This window comes from Ambystoma mexicanum, chromosome 1q (assembly GCF_040938575.1).
Source record: "Ambystoma mexicanum isolate Mex_15411 chromosome 1q, UKY_AmexF1_1, whole genome shotgun sequence".
NCBI lineage: Eukaryota > Metazoa > Chordata > Amphibia > Caudata > Ambystomatidae > Ambystoma > Ambystoma mexicanum.
The window spans coordinates 86,112,539-86,128,818 of NC_090922.1; positions in this window are offsets into that span (position 1 = coordinate 86,112,539).

Here is a 16,280-nt window from a genome sequence, read left to right on the forward strand (position 1 = left end):
TCAGCGACGTATAACGTGGTACATTACATTTCGAAATGAACTAGTTGCATTTGCAATTAATTTGTAGCAATGACTCCAAGGGCCAACAGTGAAAATGTTCATGGAGAGACACGTGCAGTTAATTTTGTATACGCAAAATATGCGTTTCGGTTGAAGCACTCCATTTGTTTGCACGGGTATTTCCAACACGGTGGCATCACCGTTGATTTACACCACCATAAATGATAATAAGTCACTCCTTGTCGCTAGTTCAGCGTAGGTACAGAGTGGCCCTGGCCTGTCATCCCATAACATTATAATGGACAGGCACCCAGTCACCAGCAGTTGCATCTGGCGTGGGAAGAAGCCATCACTCGGCATCTGGAAACCGTGGCACTCACAGTACGGCAAAATATGGCTATGCGGAAAACGTAAGACAAAATGTGTGTCAATACCCAACCTTTAGGAAAAATTTCCAAAACAGACACAAAGATTGTGGAAAATACTACACAAATGTAAGTTACCAAACATGACATTTTAAAGAAGTATTAGAGTTCACCATGGGGACATATAATGACACCGTACAAACGCAGATAAACAGCACTCGCCATAATGGTTAAAAAATGAACTACACAGTGACATGGTAATTCGGTTATTGGTGCAGCATGAATGGACAAGCAAGAAAAAATGACATGTCGCAATGTTACACAAGACCAAAAAAACGTGCAAAATGTAACAAGATCAAAAGAACATTTCAAAGAAAAAGAAATAACATTCACCAACGGTGACTCTAGTCTTTTCTTGCAAACGCAAACAATGTACACTCTCTGGTATTGGAGGAAAATTACAACTCCGCAAAAATATAATACTTCAGTTACATTGTCACAATTAGTGTACAGTCATCAACATTAAACTTACATCATCTTCACAGCCTCCATTATTTTTGGCAAAGTCACACAGCAAACTGTTTGCATCAAAGAATATTCGTGAACTGATATTTCATGTTCCTTACAAGCGTTTTTAAACTATGACCTTATCAAATACTATTTTTTTTTCAAACTTTGATTCCTTGCGTAGCTTTTAAAGTTTCACTTTCGCTGAAGGTCAAAAAACAATAGTCCCTTATGAATTCACTTGAATGCGCGTGCATACTGAGCTTGCAACTAAAAAAGCAAACAAACTGACCTTCACTCAGAAGGCACATGCATTCTCATTTTGCAACAACATATGAAAATCCCCATCAAAGACTCCAGATGGCCACCTCAGATTTCAAAAAAAGGGACGCCAGTACGACTTCAAGATTAATCTGAAAATATTACGACACAGATGCAGGCATCGCTCGCCGTACATTGAGCACCAACTTCCACTTTACCGTATGAATTTGGTGGCAGGAAACCTGCCCACAACCAACATGCACCCAAGACTGCAGGCCCTCCCCACAACCACCTGAGTGATGTACGGTAGTACGGGTGTATCTATAAGTGTGGTATGCTTCAGTGGTTGTGGCCAGAGGCTACACTCCTAGCTGTATGTCCCCAGATATTACAATGTGTGCGTGTGCAGTGGCTTATACCTCCAGTGGCCAAGACTCCACACACTCCCCACAACCACCTGATCAATAAGCAATACTACAGGTGTATCCATTGGTGTGACATGCGGCGGTGGTAGTGGCCAGGGCGTACAGTCTTGGAAGTATGGCCTTCGGCCTACGGCCATGCATCCAAGACCCTACGCCCTGGCCACAACCACTGCAGCATGTCACACCCATGACGGCGTACAAATGAATAGCACACCCATAGGGAAAAAATAGTTTAATTACAGCATGTACTCAATTTCAATGTTCGCTACCACTACGCGTGTCCTTGCAACAGTAACAAGGTTCCTGTGCGCTGCACAGACAGAAATGCTACTGTTATTACACCCTTCATTTTCTGTGCGTACAAGGTGGCCATGGAAAATACATCGTGAACACTGACCCCCAGAACAAATGCATTGATCACCCATGTCTTACTGTCTGAACCTGTCCCAACGCTCTGTGACACAGCAAAAGAGTTTTATAAATATAGCATGTGTACGCTGGTTGTTGCTCCGCTATTGGCGGATCCAAGATGTCGGGCGCAGCCAAACAATCTGATGCAGAACACGTCTCGCAGCAGCCAATCAGCAGAGACGTCGCTTGTCCGCGGTCATGATGCAAGCCCATTAGCCAATCGTTATCTTGTCCGCGGAGTGAACAGGGAAGTGTGACCTCGGAGTGGACATAGATATCACAATTTTTTTGAGACATACTTTTTCGTCGTTTTAAAGAAAAATACTGGACGGATTGTCACCAATATTACAAAAGCATGCTTTCTGGACCAAGCCCATATACCTGCCGCAAATTTCATGAAAATCTGTTCAGCGGTTTGACCTGTAGCCATGCGCAAAGTTTTTCCCCCATTCAGTCTATGGGACAAAAAGACGTTTTGGAACCCCCCCTATAAATTTCCCCCCCTGGACCAAACATCACTGAACTTTGCAAAAAACTTCAGAGTGGGCAATATACTTTTTTTGCAAAGCTTGGTGAGGATTCGTCCAGGGGGTGCGGAGTTATAAGCCGCCCAAAAAAGTGCTCTTCCTATGGAAACAGCAACTTAACCATAACTACACGGCCACAGTAGCCACCCTATAGTTAAGGTGAGTTGGAGACACATAGGAACCCCTCAAAATTCTATTGTTAATAACTTTTTAATCGAGTAACGGATTTGGCAGATATTCTGAAAGTGATTAAAAGTCTGCGGGCCCCTCCAGACTGCAAGGTTTCGTAAAGATTTGTCAGAAAATAAAACGTTTTTAAAGGTAAAAAATATTTTTTTCAAAAAGTGCGTCCTACTTCCCATTAATTTTCCCATAGGCAATAAAGGTCAAATTTTGCCAGCCTAAACCACTGCACGGATTTGGAACAAGTCCAAAACAACTTGGGCACAAAGCGTTGACTCACGATTGATGCATGGTTTGGGGTTATTCCGTGCTGTAGTTATTTTAAAATTTGACAGAGAAGGGGGTGCCCTCTTCCCCAAAATGTATAGTCATATCTCCCATGGTGCATTGCAGGATTATGGTTTTCAGAAATGAAACGACCGCCATCTTGTTTTTCCCTTGATGTGAGAGATATTTGCAGCTATAGCCGAGGTTATGAGAAAAGGGAACGCAGTTAAAAGCTTTTTGCAGGTCGAAAAACATGCAAATGCCATCAGGGCTGATGTAGTGGGTTGGCTAGAAATCACTGAGTGAAATTTGGAGGGGATCCAGGGACTAAATCAGCTATGTCCAAAGTTTCAATGGACTACAGACAACCACAGATATGTGTAGGATTAATGGCTATGGCCATGGCTAATGACTCAATTGCCATCCAGGTTTCCCATTCATGCAGAAACCAGAACAGACTCTGCTTAGCTTCAAAGCGAGGCAGGTGCCAGCCTCCTCAGGCCATGTTGTCTGATAAATAAAGCGACCTTACAAGACCACTTAGAGGAATGGGGTGGCCCTTTTCTTACTTTGAAACTAAGCAGGGTCAGTCCCAGTTACTGCATGAATGGGAGACAGAATGGGCATCTGAATTTTTTACCTTGATAAACCCATGCTACTGTCAATCCTTGATGGTTTTGCACTCAGACAATATTTTGCCTTTTGCTGAATTACATTCTGGTATTTGTAGTATCACACACAATATTGGCTTTCCTATGGCTGCAGTAAATGGGACAAACCCTGCTTAGCTTCAACTTGAGGAAGGAGTCAGCCCACTAAGGCCATGTTGCCAAATATTAGAAGAACACTTCCTTGCTTTGATACTAAGCCTCCTGGTTACTGCACGGATGGCAGACAGTCCACTGTCCTGAATGCTGTGTGTTTTCTTAGTTTTAAATATCTCATAAAACACAGCATCTGCATTTTTATAAAGCAGAAAAAATGAAATTTAAAATAAATCTTTATTTTTGCTGAACACTGTCAAAAAACCCTGGCTTTAAGAAGTTCAAGTCACAGCCCTTAACGATTATGCTACAACGATGGTGTTGTTTGGATTTTGACATTTTTCATACCTAGCCTTTTATTATTCAACAAATTAAATTATAGGGTAAGTATGAAATGTATGCTCTATGAAACACCAAAACATTGTGGCCTAGTGTTTAAATGCTGGATCTTGAACTCTGGCAGACCAAGGTTCAAGGCTGTTTTTTTTATTTAACTAATTTAATTAAAAGAAAAGCCTGTGTCCAATCTGTCTTCCTGTTTGCGTAAATTAAGTGTTTAAAAAAAAAAAGAAAAGCAACGCAAGTGGGAGGTGGCGAGATTTTTTGAAATGCAGTACTGTGATCTTATTTAGCATGAGGGCATTTAGACGTGGATGCAATGTCAGCCACATCCAAACATCCCCCACACCAATATGGCTTTCGGATGAAAAGGGTGTGCCAAAAAGGGCGATGCGCCGGAATGGTCGTGCCAAATCGGCCCGCGCCAAAATGATGGCCCTGAAAAGGGGTGTACCGCTGGAGAACGCTGCTTAACCAAAGTGTGTGCTCCATGGCAATTAATTTAATCTCACTGCGCATTGCTTAAAAACATTGTGAGTTCTCAAAGCCTGCAATCCGAAACCTTGGCTAGTGGTCTGGCAGTGTTTTAAAATGGACAGTGGGCACGGCCAAAGGCCATGCCTACGGACCACTGCTAAAGACCGTGCTAGTGGTCTGGAAATGTTCTAAAAATCTATGGAATAACAAAACCCTTGAAATTCAAGGAAAAATCTTTAGTTGCAGGGACGTTAAGGTGAGCAACTTAATGCAACAAAACCCTGGAAATTCAGCTAAAGCCACCTTAACTTCACATCCCCTGTTGCGCAGACTTTGACCACAATGATTTCCAAGGTTTTGTCACATTAAGTTCTCACCTTAATGTCCCTGCAACTACATATATATATATATATATATATATATATATATATATATATATATATATATATATGTATATATATATATATATATATGTATGTGTTGAAAAAAAGAGGAGAGGGGCGCACTCCAGTTCCCTGCACAGTAAACCTTCCCAGCCACAGGTGTTCTCCTCCGACCGGTTTCTGTGCCAATACACGTCATCAGGGAGGCTGTCTTAACTTGCAGCTCACAGCAAGTGCAGGTGTTACCACTTAGTGAGGATTCTGCTGCAAGGACTTCTGGTAGCTGTAGTCATCAGGTTAGCAAGGAACAGACTCACACCCAATCCCACAGTGGGGAAAGGGGGGGGAGTAGCCTACAGTGAGGCACTCCAAAGTTGGGCATAAATTACCCCGGTGCAGCACCCTATTAGATTTCTGAAGATTCCACCCTTCAGAAAACTTACAAATGTGTTGAAAAAAAGAGGAGAGGGGCGCACTCCAGTTCCCTGCACAGTAAACCTTCCCAGCCACAGGTGTTCTCCTCCGACCGGTTTCTGTGCCAATACACGTCATCAGGGAGGCTGTCTTAACTTGCAGCTCACAGCAAGTGCAGGTGTTACCACTTAGTGAGGATTCTGCTGCAAGGACTTCTGGTAGCTGTAGTCATCAGGTTAGCAAGGAACAGACTCACACTCAATCCCACAGTGGGGAAAGGGGGGGGAGTAGCCTACAGTGAGGCACTCCAAAGTTGGGCATAAATTAAAGGTTTTGTCACATTAAGTTCTCACCTTAATGTCCCTGCAACTACATATATATATATATATATATATATATATATATATATATATATATATATATATATATATATATATATATATATATGTATATATATATATTTTTTTTTTTTTATTTATTCATTTTTTTCAGTAAAAAAACTTTGTTGTTTTTCATTTCTGTCCTGGACATTTAATATATTAAAGAAGATCTTTTTGGCTGACTTGAATGGTGTGCTGCTTCTGTGTTTTGCCGCGATTTTTGCACGCAAGACCGATTCCTGGAGTGCCTTCCAATTCCCCTGCACCAAGGTACAGGGATCACTACATATAATCACGCCGAGGAAAAAACAGCGTTGGAAGAGGCACCCGCTCCCCTAACCAGTAGCAAAGCGCAGCATCCGCTTTTTTTCATGAAAAAGGAGCCGCAGACTTTTCGCACCGGACAACCCAGAACTCACGGAAGCACTGTGAAGCCACAGTTCCAGTTTGCGGTGACAGACTTGCCACAATTGTTGCTGGAGGTACCTGGCCATCGGAGGGTGGAGGCGCATCCGACCACAGTGGTAGGTCCAACACTGTCTTTTCTGGTTTTCTGTATTTTTATTTTAACAAGCTTCACTTAAACTGGGTTGCCATTTCAAGGATTGTTCTTTGAGTACTCAGGCTCATTAAGAATTTAGCAAGGGAAATGAGAATCTTCTCTCTGGTGCAGCAGCCCACCGCTATCTGCCATTTGAAACGATAACATGTCTACACAAAGGGACAGAGAAAACATACGCAACGAACAAGCAGTGTTTTTATTTTGTAAAAAGCAAATCAGTGCGGCTACAAGCAAGCCTAACAACAAACCACCAGATACCCAGTGCAATGAAGAGGTGAAACTTCTCAGGGAACTGGAAAAGCTCCAAAGAAGGGAGATAAGCAAGTGGTGGGAAGAGTATTCACTGCAGAATTACATTGATGTGGGACGGATGCCGAGAGGCTTACGTATATTAACCACACCGAATTTTGAGGAACAGGATCCGGTCATGCTGGAAGAATGGGGTGAATCTAGCAACAGGTGCTCAGTGACATTTCTTAATATTCTTATCAAATATGCGACAATTGATCGTCAGAAAGCACTGATCAAAATACAAGAGATTGAGGAACAACTCAAGAAGAGCAACCAAAGTGGGGAAGGTAAAGCCATTTGAGTAACTATTGAAAAGGGACTGAAAACATTTGAGGAAGAAATAAAGCTGTGGAAACAACGCAAATTCCTCCGAGACAAGAAGGAGGATTATGAAAGGGGAAGGGTCCTCACTTTTACAAAAAGGTTTGATACCCTGAGGAGAACACTCCCTACAACAATACCCAACATTGAGAACGCAGCACTCAGTACACCATCATCCTCTGATGTGGAGTCAACGGAAAGTGAAAATGACCAGCCCCAAAGGAAATTGATTTTTTTAGAAGAAATGAGACTTTTACGGATGGATGGCAGAAGAGGAAACAACAAAAAAACAAGAGGTCGAGGACGGGGAATAACGACCAAGTCCCGAGGTACAAAAAAACAAGGAGGAGCAAGCACCTCAGATACCGCGGGAGCAGACAAGATGGACAGACTGACAAGCTCTGGAACAAAAAATTGATGGAAATACAAAATCAATTACCAGACATGTCCATTGTGAATTTAACATCACGTGTCTTCTCAGTGGAAGAATTACAGGTACTTAAACTTGGCCTGAATTTGTGCCCATCCACACCATATAATTACGCTGAGACAAGAATAGACTTTGACAAGTACATGCGTAAGATCCGCCTGAAAAAATTCTATGCAGCCAATCCCCCTCAGACTAAAGATGACGAACCACGATCGGGATATACTCCATTGGTCATCGAAGACATGAATATATTAAGAGATCCCATACATCTAGAAAATGAATGCGAAGAAAATGAAGACATACGTGATCCCGAATGGGAATTTATGAATATCAGCACGGATCGGCCTTGTAAAAGTATTCTCATACTCAAATCACGTTTTAATCCCATGTTCAATCCTGGTGGCAACATTGACGCCTTTCAAGATCTGGTTATAAATGATCTCAAGAAGTTTAGGAAAACTAAGATTAACATTTCCAATAACTTAACACGACGGGAGCAGGAGGTCCTATCCAGCATAAAAACATTGGAGGATTATATCAATAAACCGGCGAACAAAGGTTCAAACATCATAATCATGAATATGTCCGATTATATCCTGGAAGCCAATAGACAGCTAAGGGACCACAAATGTTTTAAATTGCTGGAAATGGACCCAACAGCAGAAATGAATGACAAACTTTTTGAGCTATTGATGAAATGGAGGGAGAAGGGCATATTGAAGGAAGAAATGTATAAATATCTGCATCCAAAATTTGCAACGATGCCCACAATTTACTTCTTACCCAAGGTCCACAAAAATAAAACTAGTCCACCGGGGAGACCCATTGTAACCCTATGTAGGGCACTATTAGAAAATGTGTCAAAACTAGTAGATGAAACTCTGATAACATTTGTGACAAGTTTGCCATCATATCTACAAGATACAAAGGATTTTTTGAATAAAATAGACGGCATACCGTGGGAAAAGACATATCTACTAGCCACATTAGATGTGGTCTCGCTGTATACTTCAATTAAACATAAAGATGGACTACAGTCTTGTGAATACTTCCTCAAAACCAGATCATTGAACTATCTTGAACATGGAAAAATGATTTTAGAGATGATCAACCTCTGCCTAACAAACAACAGTTTCTTATTTGACAATAAGTTTTAGACTCAATTGCAAGGAACATCTATGGGGACAACATTTTCTCCCTCGTACGCAAATTTGACGATGGGATGGTGGGAAAAGTTCGCAGTGTGGGTCCCCGCTAACAGCCATCAAACAGACAAAGTGGTCCTATGGCTGCGTTACATAGACGATCTATTTGTAATTTGGGATGGTCCCACCAGCGAATGGTTGGATTTTGTCAAGTCGCTAAACATAAAGAATACAATCTTCAATTCACCGAGTGCCACAGTAAGACCAGCATTGTGTACTTAGATATACTTGTAACTGTGTCACAGGAGAGTTTAGTGACTGAAATGTACCGGAAACCTACAAGCTCCAACACACCATTACATGCGAAAAGCAATCATCCAACGTCATTAAAGTGGAGCATCCCCTACGGAGAATTCATCTGCATTAGACGGAACTGTTCCCTAATGGAAACTTTTGATAAGGAATCTAGAGTTGTGGCCCTCAGGTTTCAACAAAGAGGCCATCCGAAAAAAAGTACTGGAGAGAGCTTATCTTAAAGCCCGACAAAAAGATTGTTCGCTGTTGTTGATGCCCTAGGTCCAAACAGAAAACGTTATGGAAGAAAAAGACACACGTCTCATCTTAACATTTAGTAAAGCTTCACAGCACATTCGCCATATAATACACAAACATTGGCATGTACTTAAGCAAGATGAGCATCTGAGGTGCACCCTGGGGGCCAACATTAACATCACTTACAGACGTTCCACCTCTCTGAAAGATAGCCTAGTGTCCAGTTACATGAGTCCCATAACCACATCACTGGTTCCGAACTGGTTAGGTACCAATCCTGAAGGTTTCTATAAATGTACTAAATGTAAGGCTTGCAAATTTGCCAAGAATATCAAAAATTACCAACATCCAGTGCTAAAAAACAATGTGACCATAAAGGCCAGGATTACATGTGATACTGAGTATGTTGTGTATGTCCTTATCTGCCCGTGCAGTCAGTGGTATGTTGGGAGCACGATCGGCAAACTAAAACTCAGAATTTTACAACACATAAGAGCGATAAAAAATGTTGATCCAACATATCCTATGGCCCTACATTTCCAAGAGAAACACGGGGGGAAACTGGATGGTTTTGGTTACTTTGGTATACATGTGATCAAATAACCAGTGAGAGGTGGAAATAGGGAACTTTCACTGAGACAAATGGAAACAAGATACATTCTGGATTACGAGACCAAGAAACCACAGGACCACAATCTAGATGAAGAATTATATACATTTCTAGGCACCTGATTTCTTACAACAATTTTTTGAAATAAATACTAGTACGAACTGCTTAAGAAAATCCCAGACACCAGCTAGGACTGGGATGCTCCTGTTTCCTCTAATAACATGTGTTTTAATGATTTTCTTTATGATGAATTTTATTATTAGCCTTGAGTCAATGCAAATGCACATATCTTCTGATGATTATGAGCTTGCTTGGAGTTTAGATATATAATATCTTATTTATTAGCACATACGTTAGAGGATCTTTCAAATTAATTTCTTTCTATTAATGAAGAATTGATTATTATATTTAACTTTCCTATTTCTTGTTTTTGCTTTTCCTTTTTAACAATTGTAGTTTTTTTTCACTTCTTTTTCTTGACTGGGCGAGTCTCTCATTTTAAGTTGAAGTATTTGATCACAGAGGAACATAATGAATTGTATACACACCTTTTTTCCTTTCTGTCTCTTTCCATCTTATGTTATAACCTTTGGGTTGGCAACACCATTCATGGTTTATTTTGTTGTTAAGACTTTTCTACATACAGGCAATGGACTTGTGGACTGTTGAGTATTTTTTAGCTGTTAATGACGTCTGTGTATTTTTATAGTACAAAATAACTATGTATGCACTAAGCACTTTATTTTATTCCCATATGGAGAATAATATTGCGGCTGGTAAATGCACATTGCACTTTATTAATGAGGAGTTGAACTCCGTGGCTGCTATTTGCACACAGCACTTTAACAACATTTGGTTGCATATGGCATATTTTGCACAGCAAGTCTAAACAGGTACTTGCATTAGAACAAACAACTTTAATACACATGAGTCTTTAATTAGTGCACTAGGCACTAAAAACATTTTGGTTTACCCCACCATTTATTTTATGGGAAATTTTTATGAAAAGCTTTCCACTTGGAAATATGTCATTGCCAGCTTTTTTAAAAACGCCTAATTTTGGAAAAATGCACAAAAAAACAAAGAAAACATGTATTGCTTTTTGGTTTCGAAATTATGTTTGTTTTAGATTCCAACCCAATCAAAGATGGCCGACTTGTGTAATAGAGTCAGAGGGAGTGTGTGTGACTCTCTATACTGTGATCATAGAGTGTAAATCTGAATCTGTATAAATAGTCCTTCCTTTGTGTTTCTCGCCCTAAACGTCAACAAGCGGTCAGCTACCGCGAAACGCGTCGTTTTGGTGTTGTTTTTCATTTCTCTCCTGGACATTTAATATATTAAAGAATATTTTTTTGGCTGACTTAAATGGTGTGCTGCTTCTGTGTTTTGCCGCGATTTTTGCACGCAAGACCGCTTCCTGGAGTGCCTTCCAATTCCCCTGCACCAAGGTACAGGGATCACTACATATAATCACGCCGAGGAAAAAACGGCGTTGGAAGAGGCACTCGCTCCCCTAACCAGTAGCAAAGCGCAGCATCCGCTTTTTTTCGTGAAAAAGGAGCCACAGACTTTTTGCTCCGGACAACCCAGAACTCACGGAAGCACTGTGAAGCCACAGTTCCAGTTTGCGGTGACGGACTTGCCACAATTGTGGCTGGAGGTACCTGGCCATCGGAGGGTGGAGGTGCCTCTGACCACAGTGGTAGTTTCAACACTGTCTTTTCTGGTTTTCTGTATTTTTATTTTAACAAGCTTCACTTAAACTGGGTTGCCGTTTCAAGGATTGTTCTTTGAGTACTCAGGCTCATTAAGAATTTAGCAAGGGAAGTGAGAATCTTCTCTCTGGTGCAGCAGCTCACTGCTGTCAGCTATTTGAAACAATAACATGTCTACACAAAGGGACAGAGAAAACGCACGCAAAGAACAAGCAGTTTTTTTATTTTGTGAAAAGCAAATCAGTGCGGTTACAAGCAAGCCTAACAACAAACCACCAGATACTCAGTGCAATGAAGAGGTGAAACTTCTCAGGGAACTGGAAAAGCTCCAAAGAAGGGAGATAAGCAAGTGGTGGGAAGAGTATTCACTGCAGAATTACATTGACGTGGGACGGATCCCGAGAGGCTTACGTATATTCACCACACCGACTTTTGAGGAACAGGATCCGGTCATGCTGGAAGAATGGGGTGAATCTAGCAACAGGTGCTCAGTGACATTTCTTAATATTCTTATCAAATATGTGAAGATTGATCGTCAGAAAGCACTGATCAAAATGCAAGAGATTGAGGCACAACTCAAGAAGAGCAACCAAAGTGAGGAAGGTAAAGCCATTCGAGTAAATATTGAAAAGGGACTGAAAACATTTGAGGAAGAAATAAAGCTGCGGAAACAACGCAAATTCCTCCGTGACAAGGAGGATTATGAAAGGGGAAGGGTCCTCACTTTTGCAAAAAGGTTTGATACCCTGAGGAGAACACTCCCTACAACAATACCCAACATTGAGAACGCAGCACTCAGTACACCATCATCCTCTGATGTGGAGTCAACGGAAAGTGAGAATGACCAGCCCCAACGGAAATTGAATTTTTTAGAAGAAATGAGACTTTTAGGGATGGATGACAGAAGCGGAAACAACAATAAAACAAGAGGTCGAGGACGGGGAAAAATGACCAAATCCCGAGGTTCAAAAAAACAAGGAGGAGCAAGCACCTCAGATACCGCGGGAGCAGACAAGACGGACAGACTGACACGCTCTAGAACAAAAAATTGATGGAAACACAAAATCAATTACAAGACATGTCCATTGTGAATTTAACATCAGGTGTCTTCTCAGTGGAAGAATTACAGGTACTTAAACTTGCATTAGAACAAACAACTTTAATACATATGAGTCTTTAATTAGTGCACTAGGCACTAAAAACATTTTGGTTTACCCACCATTTATTTTATGGGAAATTTTTATGAAAAGATTTCCACTTGGAAATATATCATTGCCAGCTTTTTTAGAAACGCCTAATTTTGGAAAAATCAAAAAAAAAACAAAGAAAACATGTTTTGCTTTTTGGTTTCGAAATTATGTTTGTTTTAGATTCCAACCCAATCAAAGATGGCCGACTTGTGTAATAGAGTCTGAGGGAGTGTGTGTGACTCTCTATACTGTGATCATAGAGTTTAAATCTGTATAAATAGTCCTTCCTTTGTGTTTCTCGCCCTAAACGTGAACAAGCGGTCAGCTACCGGGAAACGCGTCATTTTGGTGTTGTTTTTCATTTCTGTCCTGGACATTTACAGGGTAATTCATAGAATTTCACTGAAAAGTGTCGCAAGCGGCTGGCGCAGAGTGTCCGCGTGCGATTGACTGCGCCAGGCACGTGCGCTAAAACCGATTTCCGCGCACAGCGTATTCATGGATTTCATGCTCCCAAACCAGCCGTGGCGCAGAGTATCGCAGCGACCCTGCAGCAGCGCCAGTAACGCCCCCAAGAACGCCCTCGCGCAAGGAAAAGCCATCAAAATCGCTAAATCATCGCAAAGGGCTGCGCTAACCCTGGACCAGTTTACAGGGCTGCCAAACAAGGAACGCAAAGCGGGTAACGTGCATATCAGGGGTACGCGTGAAGTCATACACGCGATTAGCCAGGGTACGTGTATTACAGGGGTAAGCGGGAAGTTCAACACGCGATTGGCCAGGGTACGTGTATTACAGGGGTACGCGGGAAGTTTAACACGCGATTAGCCAGGGTAAGTGTATTACAGGGGTACGCGGGAAGTTTAACACGCGATTAGCCAGGGTACGTGTATTACAGGGGTACGCGGGAAGTTTAACACGCGATTGGCCAGGGTACGTGTATTACAGGGGTACGCGGGAAGTTATACACGCGATTAGCCAGGGTACGTGTATTACAGGGGTACGCGGGAAGTTTAAAACGTGATTGGCCAGGGTACGTGTATTACAGGGGTACGCGGGAAGTTTAACACGCGATTAGGCAGGGTACGTGTATTACAGGGGTACGCGGGAAGTTTAACACGCGATTGGCCAGGGTACGTGTATTACAGGGGTACGCGGGAAGTTTAACACGCGATTAGCCAGGGTAAGTGTATTACAGGGGTACGCGGGAAGTTTAACACGCGATTAGGCAGGGTACGTGTATTACAGGGGTACGCGGGAAGTTTAACACGCGATTGGCCAGGGTACGTGTATTACAGGGGTACGCGGGAAGTTTAACACGCGATTAGCCAGGGTAAGTGTATTACAGGGGTACGCGGGAAGTTTAACACGCGATTAGCCAGGGTACGTGTATTACAGGGGTACGCGGGAAGTTCAACACGCGATTGGCCAGGGTACGTGTATTACAGGGGTACGCGGGAAGTTTAACACGCGATTAGCCAGGGTAAGTGTATTACAGGGGTACGCGGGAAGTTTAACACGCGATTAGCCAGGGTACGTGTATTACAGGGGTACGCGGGAAGTTTAACACGCGATTGGCCAGGGTACGTGTATTACAGGGGTACGCGGGAAGTTCAACACGCGATTGGCCAGGGTACGTGTATTACAGGGGTACGCGTGAAGTTATACACGCGATTAGCCAGGGTACGTGTATTACAGGGGTACGCGGGAAGTTCAACACGCGATTGGCCAGGGTACGCGTATTACAGGGGTGCGTGGGAATCATCACACGCGATTAGGCTGGGTGGGTCCTCACAGGTGTTCCCTGTACACCCTCCACGGCCCCTGCAGGCAGCCTACAAAACAGGGGACTACCCTGCACACCTGCTCATGTCCCCCTGCACCCCCACCCCCCAGCAGTGCAGGGGCAGCCTCCACCAGGCCCCCACTCATGTCTCCCACCACCCCCACCCTCCCGCCACCAGGGGCAGCCTCCACCAGGCCCCCACCCATGTCTCCCACCACCCCCACCCCCCCCCGCCACCAGGGGCACTCTCCACCAAGCCCCCACCCATGTCTCCCACCACCCCCACCAGTGCAGGGGCACCCTCCACCAGGCCCCCACCCATGTCTCCCAACACCCCCACCCACCAGCACTGTGGGGCACGTGGCCAGCAGGCAGTCAGGCAGCAGCAGATGGCAGGTGGGAGCGTGCTCAGGGCTCTGGGGGGCAGTAATTTGGCCTCCTGGCCAGGAGCGTGGTCTCTCGTGTGTGAACGCGTGGACAGCCTGATAGGGAGTGAAATCCCACACGTCAGCAAAGGCCCTTAGCGCGTAAACCCGTCAACAGCATATGCGCGCCTATAGTCACCTGCACGTGTAGGAAATTGTTGCGTGACACGTCCCAGTGTCAAAGCGTGTGATTGGTGAAAATGGATGTACACGTAGAAGTGACAAAGCGTGTGATTGGTGAAAATGGATCTACACGCAGAAGTGACAAAGCGTGTGAATGGTGAAAATGGATCTACACGCAGAAGTGACAAAGCGTGTGATTGGTGAAAATGGATCTACACGCAGGAGTGACAAAGCGTGTGATTGGTGAACGTACACGCCGCGTAGGTGACGCTGTACGTGTGGGCCTGTATATAAGGTACATGTAGAACACCATTTCCTTGTACGTGCTTTTCGTGGAGAGCGAGTGGGTGAATTCTGTACTTCTTGTCGTTTCACACGCGATTTACTTCACAGCGTTTCCAGTTCGTATTCCCTGTTACCTCTGACAGCTTTTTCTCTTTTTTCTCTTTTACTGGTTTACCTGGGCCTGTTCCCTCAAACAGTGTCCCCTTCTACTGTTGTCCTGTCTTCTCAGACAGCGTACACATCTTCTTTTGGCGGGGGTTTAGCCAGCCAAACGCGCTCATTCTTCACGCTCTTTTACCTGGCAGACGGTGAGTCACGCACGTATCAACTTCTGTGCTTGCCCCGTGTGTAGCCTACCCCTTCAGAGGTCATTCTAGGCTGCGTGTGACACGCATACGTTCATTCTTGTGTTACTGGGTGCCACAGCGTAGTGCAGGTTTTTCTTTCTGCACACGTGGTCTAGGAGGGGTTGCGTGCACGTCATCTCCCTTTTTTGGGCCTCCTGTGCGTTGCGTGACCCGTCATCTTTCCCCAGGGGTTACAATCAGCCGTGCTAGAGCACTAGGGTACAATTACCATCTGGTACCCAACCCCTTTGACCCCCAATTGCCCAGGACAATTGTCTACAGCCACTCCCATACGCACATTAATATCAGTGCCATGGCTGGGAGGCGAGGATTCCGTAAGGGTGGCAAAGGTGGAAGAGCCACAAGTGGTGGCCGTGGTGGATCCGGTAGGGGACGTGGTCGTAACTTGCAGGGTGAGCCTGTCCCCCCATGTGTGGAGGACCAGTCAAGGGCACCCATCATCCCCCCCCCTGCCCCACCTCCCCCCCTCCCGTTGAGGCTGAAGTGGCTGACACCATCCATGCTCAGCCCTTGTTGGACCAGCCCATTGTGGCACCAGACCTGGCTGACTCCATGGCTGACTTCCAGGTCAGCAGGGCTACGACACGTGCGCTGGTGCACGTTGATGCCATCATGCCACGTGGATCTGGGGCAGCAAGGTCATCTGCTGCACCAAGGAGGCAGGGCGGAGTGGCTGCAGGGGCAGCTGCGGCTCCATCCACCCCAGCCCTCACACACCCAGCCAGGACAGTGTCGGTCCTAGTCCATGCTGCTGACATTCCCCCTGACACC